Here is a 24,161-nt window from a genome sequence, read left to right as displayed (position 1 = left end):
AGGTGTTGTACAATCTAATCGATTCGGCTCTGGGACCCAAACCTTCTTAGGGAATGTAAGATATACACTAACTCGATCCCATCACAAAAAAGTGCTTGTTATATAATTGAGAACATGTTTGTATGATCAAACTCCCATGAACCCCCTATGAACCCATAACACTCTAGTGCCTTTAATCAATTGTTTACAACTCCTTTTAAGTGCCTTGCTTTGCTTTCATTACTTTACTTTCATCTTGTTGATTAGTTTAGATTACACATCACCTCAACCCAAATTGTGACACCCCAAGACATAGCTATTTCCAATTGAGAATCATGCATTAATACCCGTCCCTTAGGATCCGACCTTTACTTACCTCTTTACTAAGAGTAGTTTGTGAAGTTATAAATATTGTTTTGGTTGGTAGCTTTTGATGACGAGTTTTAAACCGAACCAAAAATGGCGCCGTTGCCGGGGACGGTGTTAAATTGATTTGATTTTCATTAATTGTTTTTAGTTGTGTCTTTCTTTACCTTGGGGAAGTCAATCTGCTCAAGGTTGTTCTAATTTTTTTCTAGTTGTTTGATGTTTTGCATGACTAGGAGATCACAAGGTAATTTATTACCTATTGATTTCGAGATTGAAAGAACCTTAACCAACAATAGAATACTTACTAGAGGTACTTCAAGAGTTGTAGGTATTGGAGAGATTATGGACATTCAACCAAATAACATTGAGTTCACCAACCCTTTTGCAAGAGAAGGAGAGGATAACCCAATACAAAACCCACCACAAAATCAACCCACAATGCCTAAATTTTCATCACATTCCGTACCAACCGAGGAGAACCTACCAAATGGTACTCCTACACCACCACATTTAACCGGTAATTTCATTGCCAAATCCGCATTCATACAACTAGTTGAGAGAAGTAAATTTGGAGGGATGCCTAGTGAAGATCCTCATTCACATATGGAGACTTTTTGTGACTATTGTGATGCGATTTCTCAAACCGGAGTTACTCAAGACCAAATCCGATGGATATTATTTCCTTTTTCTTTGATTGGTACCGCAAAGCAATGGTTAAAGAGCCTGGACAAGGCTACCCTTGGTATTGACTCATGGAAGAAGCTAGCAATTACTTTTTACAATAAATTCTATCCTCCAGAGAAGACTAACATATTGAGAGCCCAAATCACCGGGTTTAAGCAAAGCGACGAGGAATCATTATATGAAGCATGGGAGAGATTTAAGGACACTTGTCGTTCTTGTCCACACCATGGACTTAGTGAGTGGTTCCTTGTACAACAATTTTGGAATGGTCTATATGAAGACTCCCGCAACATTCTCAATATAGGATCCAATGGAATGTTCACCAAAGTTGATGAAAATCAAAGGGCCAAAATCGAAGAGATGGCAGTTCATAATTCATAATATAGTAGGCCTCGAAAGGCTACTAGAGGAGGAAAGCGTGAGGTAGATTCCATCAGTTAATTGGGTGCTCAACTAAGTGCTCATATTGACATCATCAATTTGAAGTTTAAGAAGGTCGTGGCTAACCTTGATGAAGCTTCCAAATCACCCAAACAACATGTTAATGCTATGGTGGCATCATTCTCAATTCCAAGTGGAGTATGTGAGAGTTGTGGAACTTTGGGACATGACCAAAGTGAATGTAGGGGAACAAGTGAACAAGTGAATGCTTTCCAAGCATACAAAAGTGGCACCCCTTATTCCAACTATTACAATGAGAATTCCAAATTCCATCCAAATCATTCATACAAGAGCCAAAATGTTCAAACCCCTAAACCAACATACACCCCAGCCCCAATGAAAAATCAAGCTCAAAGACCCTTTTACAACCAAAGCCAAGGTTATCAAAATCAACCTTCTTACAATCAATCCAATGATCAAAGCTTTGATGTTCAAAAACCGGCCCTCCAAATGCAAAAGAATCAACAAGATTTTTTCACCCAAATGCAAAATGATAGCTAAGAAAAAGACATCACCATCAACAACATACTAGCCCATACCAAGATGCTATAAACTCAAATGACTCAATTAGCATCTTCTAACTCTCAAAGACAAAAGGGGCAATTACCACCTCAAGGTAATCCCCCTAGACATGAAACGGTAAATGTCATCCAATTAAGGAGTGGTACAAGATATGAAGGGCCAAAGAGGCTGATACCGTCGTCAGGTACCAAAAATAAATACCTAGCTACTACTAACGGAAGTTAGCGGTAAGTAGGGTCGATCTCCAGAGGGAGGCGGTCACTATCTACTTGTCTATTCGGTATGTCTACGGTCACAAGTTGGGGGTTTTGAAATGTTTGAACTAAACTAAATAAGATAAAGGTAAGAGAAATAAGGATAAGAGAAATTAGCAAGAGAAAGAGGAAACTAGGATGTCGGTTCATCAATGAACGTCAGTCAATTGCAGTTAAAGTCACAGATTAGTCGATGTATCGGTCTAAGGGGCAATGAATATCTCCTTCCGGTCTCAATTCGTCCTAAAATACTAATAGCTTAGCTTCCACCCTCACTAAAGCATCCTATTGTTCACTGCGGGCCTCACCCCTTCCAACCTTCCGGTCAAGGTCAAAGCTTACCAAAATTAAAAAGGCTAAATGCATCGATTCAATTAGCAAGATACAGTTAAAGCAGTGATTAACAACATAGACATAACCACAACGACCAATCTATGAACTAATTAGCAATTAACATTCATTCATCGAATCCCCTAAACCTAGCAGAGAGAATTAGCTAGACATGGTAAAGGGAAGAACAAAAACAAAGGAAAGAGAAATAATAAACATTAAATAAAGAGAAAAGGGAATAGAGAGAAAATTACAGAGAAAAGATCCGGAAAAGAGAGGAAAGCAATAAGTATCAGTAACAGAGAAAAAGTATTGTAAAAGTGATGTCTAAGGTGTACTGTCGTCTTCCTATTTATAGGAAAGACGATTTTATTTGACCTAGAAACAAAATAAAGCTAAAAAGCCCGAGCCCAATAAGAAACCACTCGATCGAGTGATTTGAAACCACTCGATCGAGCAAAATTAAGCTCAAACTACTCGATCGAGTGAAATAAATACTCGATCGAGTAAATCCTAAAATGCAACTACTCGACTGAGTAGAAAAAGGAGTCGATCGAACATAATTGTACTCGATCGAGTACTTTCCAGCGCACAATTCTTGCTTCGCGCACTGAACTTCAAACCGCTGCCATTTCTTCGTTACTTGGGAAAACAGGACGATTCCGGCGGCGTTGGAAAGCTAAGAGGACAAGCTTTCATCTCCATTTTTAATCACCTAAAAATATGTTGTAGAACTCGTGATATGGCTCTTCAAAGTAGGCACTAGCAATTTGAAGTTCTTCCTTTGCTCGCCTAGCTATCTTACTTCTTTGCGCATCTCAAGACAGCTACATTCCCGCTCCAAATTCACTCTTCCTCCAAATGCATGCTAAACGGACGGTAAAAGGCTCGATTTCACTACTTTCTGGTCCATTCCTGCAAATAGAACAAAACAAACCAAAGTAGCATACTCGGGGCATTTTGTAGCATAAAATTATTATAATAGCATAGAAATACGTGCATAAAAAGGCCAAAAAGGACTATATAAAATGCACGTATCAAATCTCCCCAAACCAAACCTTTACTCGTCCTCGAGTAAACTAAATGCAAACTAATGGAACGGAAAAGATAACTCAGAGCTAGCTACAAATGCCCACTTAAACCAATTTAATGCAAGCAAACTAACACTTATAGCAAAACAATCAAATGCAAACGAGTTATAGGATGTTCATAATAAAGTTGAACTGTCGACCTTGCAAGACCTTTAAAATTGGACTCTCACGGGTCACTCTTCTCTCATGAAGCAAAGGGTGAACATATATATGTAAGAGAGAAAGAAAAATAGTCGCTCACCTAGACTACGACCCACATAAACATGCATGCAACTAATATGATAGACACTTCTAGCTACCTACACACATTCCAACCAAACAAGGTCCGTCACAGCCGAGGGTTTACAAAAATATGGTAAAGTGAGGCAATGGGTAAGAAAAGGCAAAACATTTATGGAAATGTGGAGGTATAGGCGGCCAAGCTTGTACCTAAACAGAACCAAATAACAACATCCGATTCTTACTCAATTATAGAATTAAGCACATGTGCCTTTCATTTGGCACAAACTCACCAAACCGAACTGAAAATACTCCTTAATAAATGTAAATAAAGCATAGGAGCAGAAACCGTCGCATCAAACAAACATCTTTTTTTTTTCTTTTTTTTTTCTACTCGGTTTCTTGCATCATCATTTTTCTTCTCTTTTTTCGAATTCTTTTTCCTTTTTCACGTTTTTTTCCCTTCTTTTTTTTTTCTTTTTTTTTCATCCTCCTTTTCTTCATAAATTACTGTTTTGTGTGGATTTTGCGCAAGGCGAAATCGGGTCAGGGTGAGTGTGTAGGGTTAACTAGCTCTATGAAGTCTGTTGGTCAGGTTGTCAGGGTACAACAATAAGACGTGAATGAAATAACAATAATAACAAGATAAGCAATTTTGTACGTGGAAAACCCTTGAATGGGAAAAAACCACGGGCACCAAGCCAGGAGAGGATTTCACTATGCAATTTGAGAGAATAATTATGTGACAATAACAAGGTTTGTATTTCTCTAAGTATTACGTATGGATCTTCTTACGTATATGTCAGATGCCTTCTGAAATCTCCAAAGTGTTCCTTATATAGTCTTCTTTCCTGAACGGCTGCATGATATGGCATTAAAGGCAGAATATTCTCCATAATTGCCAGTAATAATCACCGAGTATTTCTCCCTTAATTAGCGTATTTACTGTATAATCTTCACACTTAATGCTGCGCATTTAATTCCTTTAATATACGCGGATATGGTCAAATATCGTCCTGATATTTTGACCGTTGTCCTCTCCATGGGCTGGCGCCTATCTTCATGTGCCCTGATAGCCTGACACCCTGACAGCCTGGTAGTCCGGTTCAGGTGAGGTACTGATCAGGGCGGTCTGTGAATTCCCAGGCCTAACAATTGCCCTTTATCTCCTTATTTGTAGTGCCAGGACGAAAAATGAGGAGATAACTTTAATTTTTGCAAGATTACCTAACGGTTAAGTTTTTCCTGATCAGTTTCCTGTAACGGCTCTTTTACTGCAGTTGCTGACCCGTGGATATTTACTGCAACTTCCTTAATGATTTTGCGGCTGAAACCCTAATCTTCTTTGCTATAAATACATGGGTGCTTCATTAAGTTGAACTCATCAACACAATTTCTTCTCATCTTCTTTCTTTAACTTTTTTTTTCTTCTGTTTTCTTAATTCCTAACTTCCCAAATCTTTAATCAATCTTCCATAATTCTTCAAATAATGGCCGGAAAGAAAAAATCTACTAGGACAGCGGTTCCTGCTACTCCTTCTCCTCAGAATCCTGAGGAAGTTTCTTCTGAAACTTTGCCTGCTTCTTCTGCTGCTCCATCTCCCACAGTAAATAAGCCGAGTGATCCTCCATTGGAGATGATCTCAATTTCTCATGGTGCTTTTCAATTCAAGCCTACGAAGGCTTTAAACGAAGATCATTCTCCTGCAAACCGTTTGAAACCTGAGTTCGAGAAAATTTTGAAGGATAAAGGGATTATCCCTGCTGATGCTGAAGTCTGGATCCCTGAGGATTCCCTTATCATGGCTGACTGGGCTTGGTTGGTTTTGCATCTATGACTGGGCCTTCAGGGCAGGTTGTAACCTTCCTTTTTCTCCTCTTATGGTTGAGGTTATTAAGGAGATTTGTGTTCCCTCTTATCAATTAATGCCGATGGTGTGGAAGGTTGTATGTTCTATTGAGAACCTCTGTAAAAACACAATATTTCTTTTTCTCTTGATGATTTGAAGACTGTTATCTTTGTTAAAACAAACGATCCGGCCGTATAAGTTTTAAGGTCGGGCGTCTACTACTCCTCTTCGAGTAACTTGGACGGTGGCCATGATAAGGGCCGGGCTCTTTGGCTATATGTTTGTCGGGACCAGTCTGTGGGTCCGACCTGGCGTATTTAAATCATGAGGCCCGTGTGGCTGGTGAGTCTTTTGGTTTCTTTCTTTAACCTGCATGTTTTTCCTGTTAGTGAAAAAATGAAATGGAAATAATAAGTCATACCTCTTATGTGTGCAGTTGATGACTGGGTTACTGAAACTGAGTATCCTACTCCCAATGTTTCTGCTTTCCTTGCTATTCCTCTTTTGGAGAGGTCCTGGCCTCTTTGTTGTGGGGTTGGTCACCTTCCTCATTGTTTGAAGGCGACGGTGTTCCCGGGCGGCTAAAACTTCAGGGGGTGCTAGTGCCACTACTTGAGCGATGAGTCCATTTTAAACTTTCTTTCCTTTTTATCCTGGGCTTCTTGATGATGCTTGGTTTATATTCTTGATATAGCATTTCGTGTTGCGACTACCGGGTCGTCTCATTCGCCTTGCCAGGTTTGGTATGGTGACCTCTCGGCCAGTGGCTAAGATTAAAGAGGAAGGTCCTCGGGAAGCGGGGATCTTGAACTGTCATCGACTTGACCGAGCGTCGATCTTGCCAAGGTCACTCGCACTTTCTTGAGACAAGTTCGGCTGACCACGAAAAGGAAAATTGAAGATGTTGATGTTTGTCGGTCGGGAGGTGAGAGCCAGGTTGGATAATATGGAGGTGCTAGGGTGAAAATCGGGGACTATGCGGCTTCTAAATCGGATGTCATGCTTACCCTTGACCCTGTTGAGCGCTACTCGGGCGGTTGCTTGATGATCACTCATTCAGCCTCTTGGCTGGTGCCCTGGCTGCTGTGAGGGAGGTAAGCTGGAATAATTTCTTTGCGTGTTTTGTTTTGGTAATTTTCTATTGTTGGTATAAGTTACTCATACTTTTCTTGTTTTTTTACCAGAGTCTTTGCGACTGTCTCCATAATGCCTATCAGGCTACTTCTTTGGTGACGAATTGATCCGATGAGATCAGTTATGACAGTCAAGTCCGATTTGGATTTTTTGCGCGAGCTGACTTGGCTGCTAAAGCTGCTGACTTGGAAAGGGTGCAAGCTGAGAGGGATGCTGCTAAGATTGAGGCAGTTTTGAGAGAGCGGCTGTTGCAGGAAGCCCTGGACAGAAATGAGGAGCTCACCCAAGAGAGGGATGACTTGGAGTTTAAGCTGGATGATGCTTCCCTCTATTTCTATATCAAAGGAAGGCATTTGCTATGTCGGAACTGTCGAGGCCAGGGCAAAATGGGACCCTGCAGCTGAGATGGCTTTTGCTGCTTCAAAGTATCCTGACCTGCATAATTTGGAGAATTAACAGGAGGTCAACTCCCCAGGGGAGGAGGACGTTGAGGCTGAGTCGGCTAAGGGTGGGGAGCAGGTTGTTGATGCTGCTGCTTCTAAGGAGAAGCAGTAATATTTTTTAATTCTCAGTTGGTATTTTGGCCCATCCAGGAGGGATGTCCTTGGACAAACATTATTTTTATTTTCTTGTTTTGGGTCAGGGGGACTCTCCCTGGCCTTTATGAATATTTTGGCGCCTTTGCCCCAGGAGATAAAGGTTTTTATTAATATAGGCATGATGGCCTTCTTTTGGCTTATCCTATCTTTTGCTTTACTTGTGAATTTCATCCTGTTGTTGCTGTCAAGCATCTTGCTTTGAATAACCTGCACATTATTTTCGTTTTAATTTGTCATGAGTATTTCAACCAAGTATAGTTTTTTGCTATAAGGGTTGAAGGGGTGGGAAATCCGGCCTGTCAGGAGGGCATATGTCCCCCCCTAGGTCAAGGAAGGGCTTGGTATTCGGCTGTCGGGAGGGCATTTAGGCCCGATGGTTGGGATAAAACACCCTTGCCTGTCTTGCTACGTCCAGCCGGTTGTAATAAGTGGCGAGTAAACCTAGTCGGTCGGCAATTATTTCATGCCGATTGGTCTGGCTTTTTCTCGTATCGGTGGTGGTTACCAACTCGTTAAACACAGTTAAGTGCAGAATTTTTGTTTCAGGAATGTACAATAGAGTAGCCCTCAATCCTGAATATTTATGCATATAATCTTTTATTATGTATAATTGTTCAGGATTCAAAAAGTAAATAGATGGGTTAGTTGAATAGGTATAAAATACAGACAAGGCATGTAAAACATGTAGTTCATCACATACCATGTTGGGTTGAGTAGTGATTGAATTTATACCTGATTGTAGCCTGATCTTTACATATGGAATATTTTTAAATGAGTTACATTCCAGGATCTTGGGATAATTTCCCCTTCTAGTGTTTGAAGCCTGTATGCTCCTTGTCCAACAATTGAATCAATTAAGTAAGGGCCTTCCCATGTGGGAGCCAGTTTGCCTGCTGATTTTTCTTTTTTATTTGGAAATACATTGCGTAGGACAAGGTCTCCTTCTTTGAAGACCCTGACCCTGACGTTTTTTTTGTAAGTCCTGACAACTGCTTGTTGATATGATGCCATCCTGATTTTGGCAGCGTCTCTTAGTTCTTCTGTCAGGACTAAGTTATCTTGCATCAGGTCTTTGTTTGTTTCAACGTTGTTTAGGTGCATCACGGATGTTGGTACCGTACTTCCACAGGAATGACGACTTCACAGCCATACACCGGGGAGTAAGGTGTTTGGCCTGTTGCGATTTTGGAGTTGTCTGTCTGCCCATAGTACTAATGGAAGTTCTTCAGCCCATCTGCCTCGTCTTCTTTTCAGCTTCTTTTTTAGGCAGCTTATGACTACCTTGTTGCTTGACTCTGCCTCGCCATTAGCTTTTGGGTATCCAGGGGTCGATATTACTAGGTTGATATTCGATTCTTGGCAGAATGCTTGGGTCCTTTTTCCCACGAACTGAGTTCCGTTGTCACATACTATTTCTGATGGGACTCCATATCTGCAAATAATGTTTGTCCGGATGAAGGATATTACTTCTTTTTCGGTTACTTGCCTGTAAGAGTCAGCCTCAATCCATTTGGAGAAGTAATCAGTCATGGCTAACATGAAGACTTTTTGTCCTGGAGCTACAGGCAATTTTCCCACAATATCCATGCCCCACTTTATAAATGGCCAGGGCGCGGAAATTGAATGAAGGAGTTCAGATGGCTGATGTATGATTGGTGCATGAATTTGGCAGGCTTCACATTTTGAAGAGTATTCCAGGCAGTCAACCCTCAGTATAGGCAAGTAGTAGCCTGTCCTGAGAACTTTGCTTGCCAGGCTCTTTCCTCCTTTATGGTTGCAACAGTGTCCATCATGTATTTCTTGAAGTACTAGTTTGGCTTCGTCAGGCTCCAAGCATCTCAGGTAGGGTCCAGCCTGCGATCTCTTGAATAAGGTGTTATTGATGATAGCATAAGTTGAAGCTCTAATTTTAAAGGCCCCTGCGTCATGCCTATCCCGAGGTAGTATTTCTTGGAGAAACAAGTCGGAATAGGGTTTAGTCCAAGAGTTATTATCCTGATTGACAGGATTGATCTGTTCAGGTCTGCTGATGGTTGGCTCTAATAAGTGCACAATTGGTATTTTATCGAAAACAGTGGGGGTAAAGTTTGAACCTAGGTGGCGAGCATCACACAGGTATTCGAGGTCTCTTGATATTTGATCTATATCAAATAAAGCAAATTTAGCGGTAAGGTTTTTTGCATATTCTAAATACGCAATCATTTTTGCATCCTTAGCCGTATAAATTCCCTTTATTTGATTGGTAATTAAGAGTGAATCAGTTTTTACCTTTAGGTTTTGAACACCGAGGTCTAGACATACCTTTAAGCTTGCTATCAGGGCTTCATATTCTGCTTCATTGTTGGTAGCTTTGAACTCACAGCTTACAGCCTGAGCTATCACATCTCCCTGTGGTGATTTAAGTACTAGTCCTAACCCTGTCCCCCTGGCGTTGGATGCCCCATCTATGAATAGGGTTCATTCCTTGTCTGGGGTTTTATTCTCTAGCTGATTGACCTCTTTTATCAGGTCTGGTTCTAGGTTAGGGCTGAAATCAGCCACAAAGTGCTAATCTGTACTGACCATTTGGCCATCCTCCTTGAAAGTTCAGGCTTACGCAGGACAGATTTTATGGGTAAGTTGGTCCTGACTATAATAGGGTGACTTTCAAAATAAGGTCTCAGCTTGGTACATGACATAATTAAAGCTAAAACATATTTTTCAAGTAGTCCATACCTTAACTCGGCATCTAGCAGGCTTTCACTTACATAGTAGATGGATGTTCTTTGCCCGTCTGTTCTTTCACCAGGATCACAGACAGGTGGTGTCTCGATGTGAGATAGGTATCTTCGACAAAGGTTCTCCCTTTTCTGGTTTAGCCGATAAGGGTGGAGATGATAAATAGGATTTTAGATCTGAAAAGGCGCCTCATGCTCATTTGTCCACTTTGGAATTGTTTATTTTTCCGAGGAGGTTATAGAATGTTTTGCATCTTTCGGAAGATCTTGATATAAAGCGGTTCACGACTACTACCCGGCTGTCAATTTTTGGATATCTTTGAGACTTGGGTGTTGTAGTTCCAGGATAGCTTTTATCTGTTCAGGGCTTGCTTCTATGCCTCTCTTTGTGACCATATATCCAAGAAATTTGCCTGCAGAGACTCCAAAGTGGCACTTTGCAGGGTTCAGCTTCATGTTATACTTTTTTAATATCTCAAATGCTATTTCTAGGTGCTTCACATGATCTTCTGCATTCTTGGATTTCACCACCATGTCATCTATGTATACTTCCATGATGTCACCTATCTGGTCTTTAAACATCATGTTGACCAAGCGCTGGTACGTTGCCCCTGCATTCTTCAGGCCGAAAGGCATGACAGTGTAACAGTATATGCCTCGGTCTGTAATGAATGCGATACTCTCTGGTCGGCATGGTGCATTTTTATCGATTGAATCCATTTGGAAGCATCCATGAATGTTAGCATCTCGTGGCCTGCTGTGGCATCTACCATGGCATCAATATGAGGCAGGGGGAATGGATCTTTAGGGCAAGCTTTGTTCAGGTCAGTGTAGTCTACACACACACTCCACTTCCCATTCTTTTTCTGCACAACAACTACGTTAGCTAGCCATTCAAGGTACATTACTTCCCTGATCATCCCCATATCCAAGAGTTTTTTCACTTCTTCATTTATTATGATGTTTCTTTCAGCTGCAAATGTGCGCCTTTTCTGCTGCACAGGCTTAAAAGATGGGTCAACATTGAGCTTATGAGTAATAATATCAGCGCTAATTCCAGTCATATCAAAATGTGACCAAGCAAACCAAGATGATTTATTTTTAAGGAATTTTACCAGTTCGGGTCTGACACTATCTAGTGCGTCAGATCCGATAAAAACATACCTGTCAGGGTACTCAGGGTCTAGAATTACCTGATCTGTTTCCATTCTGGGAGGTGCTACATAAGTGCTCCTTACATGATACTGTAATTGCTATACCAGGGACTTACCTGCCTTGGAAGGCTTCAAGGCTGCTGTGTAGCACTCCTGGGCTGTCTTGTGATCCCCTTTGATTGTGGCTATGCCGCAGTCTGTTGGTGATACCCGTCGTTGTGAGTACCAAAAATAATATTTATAATGCCTATTAAAACTAACAGAAGCTAGTGGTAACAGGGTCGAACCACAGAGAGGCAGATGTAATTATTAGTTATCTAATTTCAGTCTAAGCTAACGAATGTGGGGGTTGAGTTGATTTGGTCTATACCTAAAACAATAAAAGACAATAAACTAAATAAACGGATGAAACAGATATTAAAAAGGGTGCTAAGGATGGTCGGTTCACTGTAGTTTTGGCGGCAGCAAACTAGGTAGGTCTAAAACAAACACGTGAGACGGGAAAATAATAGGTCCTCTCGGTCCACTTTCACAAGTAACATCTTTCGATCTCGCTACAAGTCCCTAATATCACTAATACTAACTTTCGTCCTGAAACGTGACTAAAAGGCTAAACTAACTTATCTTCCGATCTCGTTAATCTAGTCGTCTTAATTAGGTAGGCTATCTCCCTTCCCTATCTTTCGATCTTTATTGGGTCGGTCAAATCCTAAACATTCAACTAGTCGCGTGCACTCGATTCGTCAAATATAGAAATTAAATTAATTAAAACGAAACATATCTCACGAGGCCAGTCGATCGACCAAGGTAGGCGGTCGATCGAGCGTGGCGCGATTCAGGGTTCCCTATTCTAATGCCACCTAATCTACAATTCCCCTACATCCTAGAACAAGCTATTTAGCTACTCATACTGGGAATAATAACAACAATAAAATTGACTAATAAAACTACAGAATTCATGCTTGAAATAGATAAATAACAAATAACAATAAACGATAATCGATAATCGGCTTCGGGAAACTAACTAGTAATTCTATACTATTAACAAATGTAAGCAATGAAACTGAATAAGAGCAGGAAAATACCGAACGGAATTTGCAGAGAATAAAGATCCAAGAACCCGAATGCCAAAGTAACCTTTATTGAAGGGAAAAGATTATGAACTAAAGAACCCTAAAGAATTTCTGATAATAAAACTAGATTAAAAGCTTGGTAAAAACTGAATGAATGTTCTCAAAACCTAGCATACGTTATATAGAATACAACGTATTTCTTATTTCCAAAACCTAACTACTATGGGCTTCCTATTCCTCATTCTATTAATTCATGCAGATTAGCGGTTGGTCGATCGACAACTGAGGCCGGTCGATCGACTGGTAAGCTCTGAACAGTGGCTCCTGGAAGTTGTGGTATGGTCGATCGACCATAGGTAGCGGTTGATCGACTGCTTTAGCTGATACTTGACTTCTAAATTCTCGTGGATTTGTCTTTCGGGCCTCAAAATGCGCACCAAGCTCGTTTCTTGAGCAAATACTTCACGCCAAATGCAATGCAAGATACTCGGGGACGGATTTAGCTCAATATCTACTCATTTCCACATAAATCTGTAATATTACATAAAAATGCGAAAGTAGACGAAATGGGGCAAATAGTAGCATAAACTACACAAATGAGCTCCGAAATGCATGTAAAATGAGGTGTAAAACATCATATTTAAGACACGCATCAATCTTCCCCAAACCAAACCCTTGCTTGTCCCCAAGCAAGAACTAGACTCGATCCTAAAACCTAATGGAACGAGTTCAATCTCAGAGCAAAATGCAAACTGTAAATCCTAAACCAATTTAATGCAAAAACCAACAATCAATTAGAAATGTGAATCATGCAAACGAGTTATTTAGTCGTCAAAAACTGCTGAACCATCAACTTTAGAGACTTATCAAATTGGACTCTCACGGGTCGCTCAAATCACTCAATAAATACAGGTGAATATATGTGAAAGATAGAAAGAATTCATTTTGCTAGTGACACTCACCTAACTACGACCTATAAGAACATGCCTGCAATATAATATGAAAGCAATCTCTACAACCGTACATACGCATTCCAACCAAACAAATGACCATGACACATGCCGAGGTAAATAAGGGATATGTGAGGTAATGGGCAGGAAGAGGCAAAACATTTATGGGAATGTGGGGGTACTGTTGGAGTTAGTGTCCTCCACAATAGAGCATTAACATATTAAATCTCATTAATAGAATATCATCAGATATTTAATTATTTGATCCTCGTCAGTTGATTAACGTAAATCGATAACGGTTGGCTGACTAGTGTTTGACGTTATTGTCGTGAGACGGCGGTGATCAACTGACCCCTTTCGGTCACACCTAAAGGAACGAACCCCAATTGATAACTAATTAATTGTATGAGATACAATTTATTTAGTCCCTTGATTTATAGACTAAGAGGTTAGTCGATTATTATTAGAGAGATTTCGAGTTGCGAACTCGAGGAGCGGCAGTTATTATTTAATTATGCGATAATTAAATAATAAGTTTTGGGAAATGGGTTTTAGTTAATTAACTGTTAATTTACTAAAATAGTACTAATTGATTAATGTGATTAATATTAGTACGTAAATAATATGTGTAGTGGTACACGTATATTTACGGAGTGAATTGGACGAATTAATTATGGAAGCATTTAAACATGATACGATGTTTAAAATGAAAATTACACGGATTTGTGCGACAAATATAAAAACCAACATGGACCCGTATATGGTCATGTGGACCGTGTAAAAAAAGTGTAATGGATGATTACTCACATAATCATTTTACCTTATTTTGTATACTACCATAATATATATCTTATTCTAGATTTTGCATGTGATGTAAGATAAAATTATAAGACAAAAAAAAAAATGTGTCCACTTGATGACTCCACCCGCCACTTCCTTTTCCTCCTTACACACTCCATATATTTGTTCACTACTTCACACTACCTCTCTTACACAATTCATTTCATTTTTGCATGTGAACAAACTTCTTCTATCTCTCTACAATAATTCTCTAGTATACATTATTACTAAGGAAAGTTAGTAATATTACTAGTATTAGTATCAAGGGCACACATTAATAAGTTACTAGTTCATACTTGTTAATATTGTTGGGTAGTTCTTGGGTGCTACTTGGAGGAGACTTTCTAGTTGATGGTTTTTCAAGGAGGATCATCCACATCATTTTAGCTCAAGAACAAATTAGTAAGGAGAACTAATTTGTGCCCATATTACCATATATTCAATGTAAGGAAATTGTTTTTCCTTATACTTCCTTTTTATGCTTTCATATTAGCATGCATGTTACATAGATCAGATAAACAACAATTTATGAGATAAATTTTTTTTATTAGAGAGTCTAATATGGATCTATGATCTTTCAAGTGGTATCAGAGCTTAGGCTTGTAATTTGCATGTTGATTTTAAGCATTTTAATGAATTATGAGATAATTAGTAAAAACTCAAAAATTGTGTTAGAAGAGGTTTTAGCACGAAATTTTTGGGACATGCATACCTACTGATCTCAAAAGGTTTGTGAAATTTTTTGGTGATTTGTGAAGTAATTTTGCTAATTTTAATGATTTTTGGTAAAAAAACCGAGTCAAAATGTCGCATTTTAGTAAAAAATTGACTAAAATTAGTTAAATGTTGATTCGGTGCATAGATTTTTTATGGTAGTTCATGCTTGTTTTCTACTGATTGTATGCAAAAATTTGAAGGTTGGTTCGGATTTTTGCATGTTTATTGATTTTTTGAGTAAAAAGTCGATAAAAGTCCAATTAATTAATCATAATTTCGAATTTTTTTTATTCTGCCCATGATAAATTTATGTAAATTTAAGAATATTATTTAAATGTCAAAAGTGATTTTGCATGTGTCTTTTTACTTTGTTTTGATGTTTATTGGTTTTAGTGATTAAACACCGAAAAATATCGATCTTTTTCTTCACAAAATTTATCCGGAATTTTTGGGCAATTTTTCTGATATTTTAGTGTTCTTGGGAGTGTTCCAGAATACTAAAAATTTTTGTTTCAATTTTTTTGGGTAATGTTTCAATGATTTTGGATTTTTACTTAAATATTATGATTTTACCGATTAAATTAGCAAAATATCACCAAATCAAACTAATTATTTATCATAAAATTAGTGAGGACTAATTTTGAGGTTCAACACAGTTTGGACAATTAGTTTGGACTTAAATGAGATTTAAGAATTAATTATTGATTTTTACTTGTTAAAAATCGATTAAATCCACAAAAACCGAGATGGATACCAATGAATGATAGGTAAGGTGATTTTGGCATCATATTTACAGCATTTTAAGCATATTTATTTAATTTGAATGAATGATTGTCATTTATTTAAAGTATTTATCTTTTGTACCTAGTATGGCCTAGTTAATTTTAATCGTTATTACCCGAAATGAATGGGAATATCGATTTGTTTGTAATTAAATACGATCTCGTATCGTCGGTTTGTAATTAATTAATAGTTTTATTCATTTTATTAATTAATGTATAATAGGAATAACTATGTAATTCATTTGTAATAGTTATTTTACCGGCGTTTCCGAAAGACGGATTACAACGAGACGAAGTCTATTTTTTTGGAAGGTGTTCCAAATCCCACAAGGAAGAGCCACTTATGGAATGAAGAGGCAAGGGACCAAGGAGTTGGTTTCCGAAATGTAATAGACTAGTTTTTTATTAACTAGGACGCCATACTAGGATTTATTCATATGCTTACATGTTTGCTTGTTTTATTTTCGCGCATGTCAAAATCGCCATTCACATGCATTTTATTTTCGCTGTTGTCAATTCACGTCATTTACATTCGCCAACTTAGTTCACTTATAGGGAATTTATGACTAAATTGACAAGATCTCTCACATAACTAAAATTGAGATTAGCCTTACCAATTAGTAACACCTATGAATCTCTTGTTCATTAGAGCCACGCTCACCCAAGCGGGTTGTTCTCTTTTTACCTTGGGTAAGTAGGGCGGTAAGCGGTTATCACACGCCAAAATTGGTTGGACTCAACGGGATATAAGACGGTCTTGTGTTCCGGGGCTAGTAGATGAATTTGAGGAAATTTGTCGACCAAGAGTTCTAGAGGTAGAATTAGTCAACGTGACTTACCGAATTTACGCAATTATGAGATGTTTCGCCCAAGCGATGCTCGTTTTTGTTTAATATTTGGGTCTTGGAATCATTTATATAATTTAGTGGGAGGTCATTATATAAATGCTAAAACTTGCTAAACATGTTTTTACAAGTAATTTTTTAAAACAATGAATGTTAATTTTTCCTTTTTGTTGTAGCATTTTAATTCGCAATGGCAACTTCATCAACTCCATCGACTACTTCACTAGGCAAAGATTCATGGCTAAGATCTGTAATGGACAAATGTATTTTAAAAGATGACGGTAGTAACTTTCTTGAATGGGAATCCCACATCAAAAGTGCCGCGTTGTCCGACAATGTGCTCACTTACTTGACCGATGCTCCTCCAATCGAGCCCGGTACAAGAGCTTCATCGGTAGTGCGGACCCCCCATGATGACTATGTGAGGATGTTGAATGATATCAAGAATGTGTTGATATGGTCAATATCGCCAAAGCTCAAGCTATCATGCATTTCTTTAAATGCTTACGAGATATTCACTCGTATGATCACTATGTTTTCACAAACACCTAAAGTCCGTCAATATGATGCGGCGGCACGCTTCTTTGAAGCTAGGCTTGAGAGGGGCCAAAAGGTTGGTCCCCATGTCCTTAAAATGATCGAATATGTTGAAATCCTAGAGCGTCTAGGGTGTAAGATTCCTAAAACTCTTGTGGTGGATCGTATCCTTCACTCACTCCCCACCAAGTTTGCCCACTTTAGGGTAAACTACAACATGAATGACATGGATAAGAGTTACCATGAAATTCATGCACTCCTCACCCAAGCGGAGAGGGATATGGAGGCTAGTGGGAGTGAAAAGGGAGATGTTTTAACCATGAAGTTAAAGAACATGTCTCTTGGAGTCAAGAAAGGAAAAGGGAAAGAAAAGTCCCAATTCAAGAAATCGTCAAAGAAAATTGACAAGGGAAAGGGGAAGGCCGTTGTGAATGGCAATCGCAAGGCAAAAAGTGTCAAGCTCTACGAGGCCGAATGTTTCCATTGTAATGGGAAGGGGCATTATAGGAGGAGTTGTCCCAAATACTTGGAGGATCTCAAGGAAGGGCGTGTGATGCCTATTGGTATGATTTCCTCTCTCTATATGATAGACGTTAATTATGCTTGTACTTCCGCTTGGGTACTTGATACCGGATGTGACTCTCACCTTTGTAACCATTTGCAGGGTATAAGGGACGTGCAAGCACTAGCAAAAGGTGATGTGGATCTCCGCATGGGCAATGGAGCTAGAGTAGCCGCCGTTGCCGTAGGGACCTATGTGCTCACTTTAGCTAGTGGTTTAGAGTTGTATTTAAATAAGTGTTATTTTGTACCAACTTTAACTAAGAACATCATCTCCATTTCCGCGTTAGACGCGGAAGGCTTTTGTTTTATGATTAAGGACAAGTGTTGTACTTTTTCTTTAAATGATGTGGTTTATGGCAAGGCCATTTCATATGGAGGCATTTATGTTTTAAATGATGTTAATGACGTTTATCATATGGAAACTAAAAAGCTCAAAAAGGGTGATCCAAACGAATCCTACCTTTGGCATTGTCGTTTAGGCCACATAAACGAAAGACGCATTAAGAGACTTGCTTCATCAAAAGTGGTCAAACCATTTGGTTTCGAATCTTATGGTACATGCGAGTCTTGCCTTTTAGGCAAGATGACTCGTGCACCTTTTGCGGGAAAAGGGACACGAGCTAGTGAGGTTTTGGCTCTCATACACACGGATGTGTGTGGACCATTAACCATCACCGCTAGAGGAGGTTTTCACTACTTCATTACTTTTACTGATGACTTAAGTAGATATGGGTATGTCTACTTAATGAAGAACAAAAGTGAAGCCTTTGACAAGTTCAAAGAGTTTCAAAAAGAAGTAGAGAACCAATTGGATAAAAAGATAAAGACTCTACGGTCCGACCGTGGTGGTGAGTATCTAAACATTGAATTTGATTCACACCTAAAAGATTGTGGTATAGTATCACAATGGACTGTTCCTGGCACACCGCAACTAAATGGTGTGGCCGAAAGGAGGAACCGAACTTTACTTGATATGGTTCGGTCAATGATGAGTCTAACTGAGCTTCCTAGTTCATTTTGGGGTTTTGCACTCTGTTCTGCAGTATTTTCACTAAATCGAAACCCGACTAAAGCGGCCGATAAGACTCCATATGAGATATGGACAGGGAGAGTCCCTCATTTGTCATTCATGCGTATTTGGGGTTGCGAAGCGTACGTTAAGATCAAGTCTGACAATAAGCTTGCACCCAGGTCTGACAAATATCTTTTTGTAGGATATCCAAGGGAAACACGTGGCTATTACTTCTACAATAAACACGAGAACAAAGTGTTTGTGGCTCGTGATGCTGTCTTTCTAGAAAAGGAATTTATTTCTAGAAGACAGAGTGGGAGAAAATTTGAACTTGAAGAAGTTCGAGAGCCACAAACCGAGAATGAGGTAGAGGAGAACGTGGAGGATGGCATTCCCTCTTCCTCTGAAACGGTAATTATTCCTAAAAAGTCAAGTAGGATTTCTAATCCACCTGATCGCTACCTTGGTAACATCGAAGAGGATGGTGTTTTGTTACTTCTTGAAAGTAATGAACCCACTACCTACAAATCGGCCATGTCTAGTCCCGACTCCTCGCTTTGGCTAGAAGCCATGCGGTCCGAAATGGATTCCATGTACGAGAACCAAGTATGGGACTTGGTGGATTTACCTGAAGGAGTGCGACCTCTTCAGTGTAAATGGATATACAAAATTAAACTCGGCGTGGATAAACATGTGGATGTTTACAAAGCTAGATTGGTGGCAAAAGGTTTCACCCAAGTTCATGGTTTACACTATGATGAAACCTTCGCTCCAGTCGCTATGCTTAGGTCCATTAGGATAATCTTAGCGGTTGCCGCATTTCATGATTATGAGATTTGGCAAATGGATGTCAAAACCGCCTTCTTGAATGGGATTCTAGAAGAAGAGGTTTACATGATACAACCCGAATGTTTTGTGGATACATCTAACCCTAAGAAGGTGTGTAAGCTCAAGAAGTCCATTTATGGTCTTAAGCAAGAATCTAGGAGTTGGGATCATCGCTTTGATCATGTCATTAAACAATACGGTTTCACTAGAAGTGTGGAAGAACCGTGTTTATACATGAAGTTTAGTGGGAGTAAGGTTGTATTCCTTGTCCTATATGTGGATGACATATTGCTCATTGGGAATGACATTCCATCGCTCACTTTCGTTAAGGAGTGGCTAGGGAAACACTTCCAAATGAAGCACATGGGAGAGGCACAACGAATCTTAGGTATCCGGATCTATAGGGATAGGTCCAAGAGGATACTAGCATTGAGTCAAGAAGCTTATATTGACAAAGTTCTTGACCGGTTCAATATGAAAGACTCCGAGAGAGGATTTCTACCTATGGGCCAATGGATTACTTTGAGCAAGTCACAGTCTCCCTCTACCCCTAAGGAAATTGAACACATGAAGACCGTCCCTTATGCTTCCGCTGTTGGGTCTATCATGTATGCTATGATTTGCACTCGTCCCGACGTTGCGTATGCCTTAAGCATGACAAGTCGGTATCAAGCCAAGCCTGGTGAGAGTCACTGGATAGCCGTAAAGAACATCCTTAAGTACTTGAGAAGAACTAAGGATTCGTTCTTAGTGTTTGGAGGAGAAACTGAGTTGTGTGTAAGAGGTTACACGGACGCAAGTTTCTAAACCGATCGGGATGACATGAAATCCCAATCCGGCTACGTGTTTATGCTAAATGGAGCAGCTGTTTGATGGAAGAGCTTCAAGCAAAGTGTTACTGCGGATTCTACAACAGAGGCTGAGTACCTTGCAGCGTCTGAGGCTGCGAAGGAAGCTGTTTGGATTAGGCAATTCATGGAGGGGCTAGGCGTAGTCCATTCCGCCAAAGATCCTATCACTCTATATTGTGATAACAGTGGAGCTATTTTTCAAGCCAAAGAGCCTAAGTCTAGTAACAAATCTAGACACATTGAAAGGAAATACCATGTAATTAGAGATTATATGGAAAGAAAGGAAATTGACATTTGTAAGGTTGGGACAGATGACAACATTGCTGATCCTTTAACCAAGCCTTTATCAAAGGCTAAACATGATGGTCATGTCGTCTCTATGGGATTGAGACGAGTACCAGATTTTCTTTAGATTATGGATATGTAATAATTGGATAGTGTATCTTTTATTATATATATGATAATCATATTCATTGTTTTCGTATTCATTCTTTTATGAATCTTTATTTAGTGTGACTAAATTTTAATCTGTGTTTATCGAATAAGTTGTGGAGACAATGTTGAACACTATTCAAGTGAATAAGATGAACATTGTATTTTGTCCCTAGTCACTTAATGAGGTGACGTCTCAGAGTGACTAGATTTTAAGTCGATTGATGGTTGTTCAACATCATAAGGTCATATGTGATGATTGGTCGATTACATAGGCAGAGTGTGTGACATCTTCGGACGGTGACCATTTAGAGAGTCCCTAAGTTCTAGTATAGACGCCTGGTCGTCGCGGGGATCTCTAAGATGTTCTAATGAGTCGATTATTTTGACTGGAGACTATTATCTGAGCAGGTGCAGTTTGCGAGTGACTTTGGTTTTTGTCCTAGGTCGTGCCGTGAAAGGAGGCCAAAAGGGCATTTACTAGGTCATGGTGAGTCAGATTGTGCAATAGGATAGATAGGGCATACAGGAATTGTCCACCCACGTTGGGTAACTATATCTCAAGGCCACTCGAGGAGTTAATGACTACAAATGCGTGGCCACGCTCTAAGTAACTGTGAGAGTTTTTCCGGTCAGGTAGTCACACTCCCGATCGAGAAAACCACTCGCGATGTGTTCATGTGCAAGTGTGACCTGAAAGACACCTTGCATTGAGTGGGAGATCAAAACGGACAAGAGAATTGGTAGCGCACACCTTGTGTCGGACAAGTGGGAGATTGTTGGAGTTAGTGTCCTCCACAATAGCACATTAACATAATAAATCTCATTAATAGAATATCATCAGATATTTAATTATTTGATCCTCGTCAGTTGATTAACGTAAATCGATAACGGTTGGCTGACTAGAGTTTGACGTTATTGTCGTGAGACGGCGGTGATCAACTGACCCCTTTCGGTCACACCTAAAGGAACGAACCCCAATTGATAGCTAATTAATTGTATGAGATACAATTTATTTAGTCCCTTGATTTATAGACTAAGAGGTTAGTCGATTATTATTAGAGAGATTTCGAGTTGCGAACTCGAGAGAGCGGCGATTATTATTTAATTATGCGATAATTAAATAATAAGTTTTGGGAAATGGGTTTTAGTTAATTAACTGTTAATTTACTAAAATAGTACTAATTGATTAATGTGATTAATATTAGTACGTAAATAATATGTGTAGTGGTACACGCATATTTACGGAGTGAATTGGCGAATTAATTATGGAAGCATTTAAACATGATACGATGTTTAAAATGAAAATTACACGGATTTGTGCGACAAATATAAAAACCAACATCGACCTATATATGGTCATGTGGACCGTGTAAAATAAGTGTAATGGATGATTACTCACATAATCATTTTACCTTATTTTCTATACTACCATAATATATATCTTATACTAGATTTTGCATTTGATGTAAGATAAAATTATAAGACAAAAAAAAAATGTTTCCACTTGATGACTCCACCCGCCACTTCCTTTTCCTCCTTACACACTCCATATATTTGTTCACTACTTAACACTACCTCTCTTACACAATTCATTTCATTTTTGCATGTGAACAAACTTCTTCTATCTCTCTACAATAATTCTCTAGTATACATTATTACTAAGAAAAGTTAGTAATATTACTAGTATTATTATCAAGGGCACACATTAATAAGTTACTAGTTCATACTTGTTAATATTGTTGGGTAGTTCTTGGGTGCTACTTGGATACATCTAACCCTAAGAAGGTGTATACATCTTAGTAATAATGTATCAATGTTTTGTGGATACATCTAACCCTAAGAAGGTGTGTAAGCTCAAGAAGTCCATTTATGGTCTTAAGCAAGAATCTAGGAGTTGGGATCATCGCTTTGATCATGTCATTAAACAATACGGTTTCACTAGAAGTGTGGAAGAACCGTGTTTATACATGAAGTTTAGTGGGAGTAAGGTTGTATTCCTTGTCCTATATGTGGATGACATATTGCTCATTGGGAATGACATTCCATCGCTCACTTTCGTTAAGGAGTGGCTAGGGAAACACTTCCAAATGAAGCACATGGGAGAGGCACAACGAATCTTAGGTATCCGGATCTATAGGGATAGGTCCAAGAGGATACTAGCATTGAGTCAAGAAGCTTATATTGACAAAGTTCTTGACCGGTTCAATATGAAAGACTCCGAGAGAGGATTTCTACCTATGGGCCAATGGATTACTTTGAGCAAGTCACAGTCTCCCTCTACCCCTAAGGAAATTGAACACATGAAGACCGTCCCTTATGCTTCCGCTGTTGGGTCTATCATGTATGCTATGATTTGCACTCGTCCCGACGTTGCGTATGCCTTAAGCATGACAAGTCGGTATCAAGCCAAGCCTGGTGAGAGTCACTGGATAGCCGTAAAGAACATCCTTAAGTACTTGAGAAGAACTAAGGATTCGTTCTTAGTGTTTGGAGGAGAAACTGAGTTGTGTGTAAGAGGTTACACGGACGCAAGTTTCTAAACCGATCGGGATGACATGAAATCCCAATCCGGCTACATGTTTATGCTAAATGGAGCAGCTGTTTGATGGAAGAGCTTCAAGCAAAGTGTTACTGCGGATTCTACAACAGAGGCTGAGTACCTTGCAGCGTCTGAGGCTGCGAAGGAAGCTGTTTGGATTAGGCAATTCATGGAGGGGCTAGGCGTAGTCCATTCCGCCAAAGATCCTATCACTCTATATTGTGATAACAGTGGAGCTATTTTTCAAGCCAAAGAGCCTAAGTCTAGTAACAAATCTAGACACATTGAAAGGAAATACCATGTAATTAGAGATTATATGGAAAGAAAGGAAATTGACATTTGTAAGGTTGGGACAGATGACAACATTGCTGATCCTTTAACCAAGCCTTTATCAAAGGCTAAACATGATGGTCATGTCGTCTCTATGGGATTGAGACGAGTACCAGATTTTCTTTAGATTATGGATATGTAATAATTGGATAGTGTATCTTTTATTATATATATGATAATCATATTCATTGTTTTCGTATTCATTCTTTTATGAATCTTTATTTAGTGTGACTAAATTTTAATACTGTGTTTATCTGAATAAGTTGTGGAGACAATGTTGAACACTATTCAAGTGAATAAGATGAACATTGTATTTTGTCCCTAGTCACTTAATGAGGTGACGTCTCAGAGTGACTAGATTTTAAGTCGATTGATGGTTGTTCAACATCATAAGGTCATATGTGATGATTGGTCGATTACATAGGCAGAGTGTGTGACATCTTGCCGGACAGTGACCATTTAGAGAGTCCCTAAGTTCTAGTATAGACGCCTGGTCGTCGCGGGGATCTCTAAGA

The 24,161-nt window shown here is 39.2% G+C and overlaps 1 non-coding gene across 1 annotated transcript; it reads right to left on the bottom strand.

Moving 5' to 3' along the window:
* Positions 1 to 1,158: 1,158 nt before the first annotated feature.
* Positions 1,159 to 1,265, bottom strand: LOC141636054 (small nucleolar RNA R71). Its single transcript, XR_012540694.1, has one exon. It is a non-coding gene; the product is annotated as a small nucleolar RNA R71 (small nucleolar RNA).
* Positions 1,266 to 24,161: the final 22,896 nt, after the last annotated feature.

This window comes from Silene latifolia, chromosome Y, assembly GCF_048544455.1.
Source record: "Silene latifolia isolate original U9 population chromosome Y, ASM4854445v1, whole genome shotgun sequence".
NCBI lineage: Eukaryota > Viridiplantae > Streptophyta > Magnoliopsida > Caryophyllales > Caryophyllaceae > Silene > Silene latifolia.
This window is presented reverse-complemented; position numbering and strand designations above follow the sequence as displayed.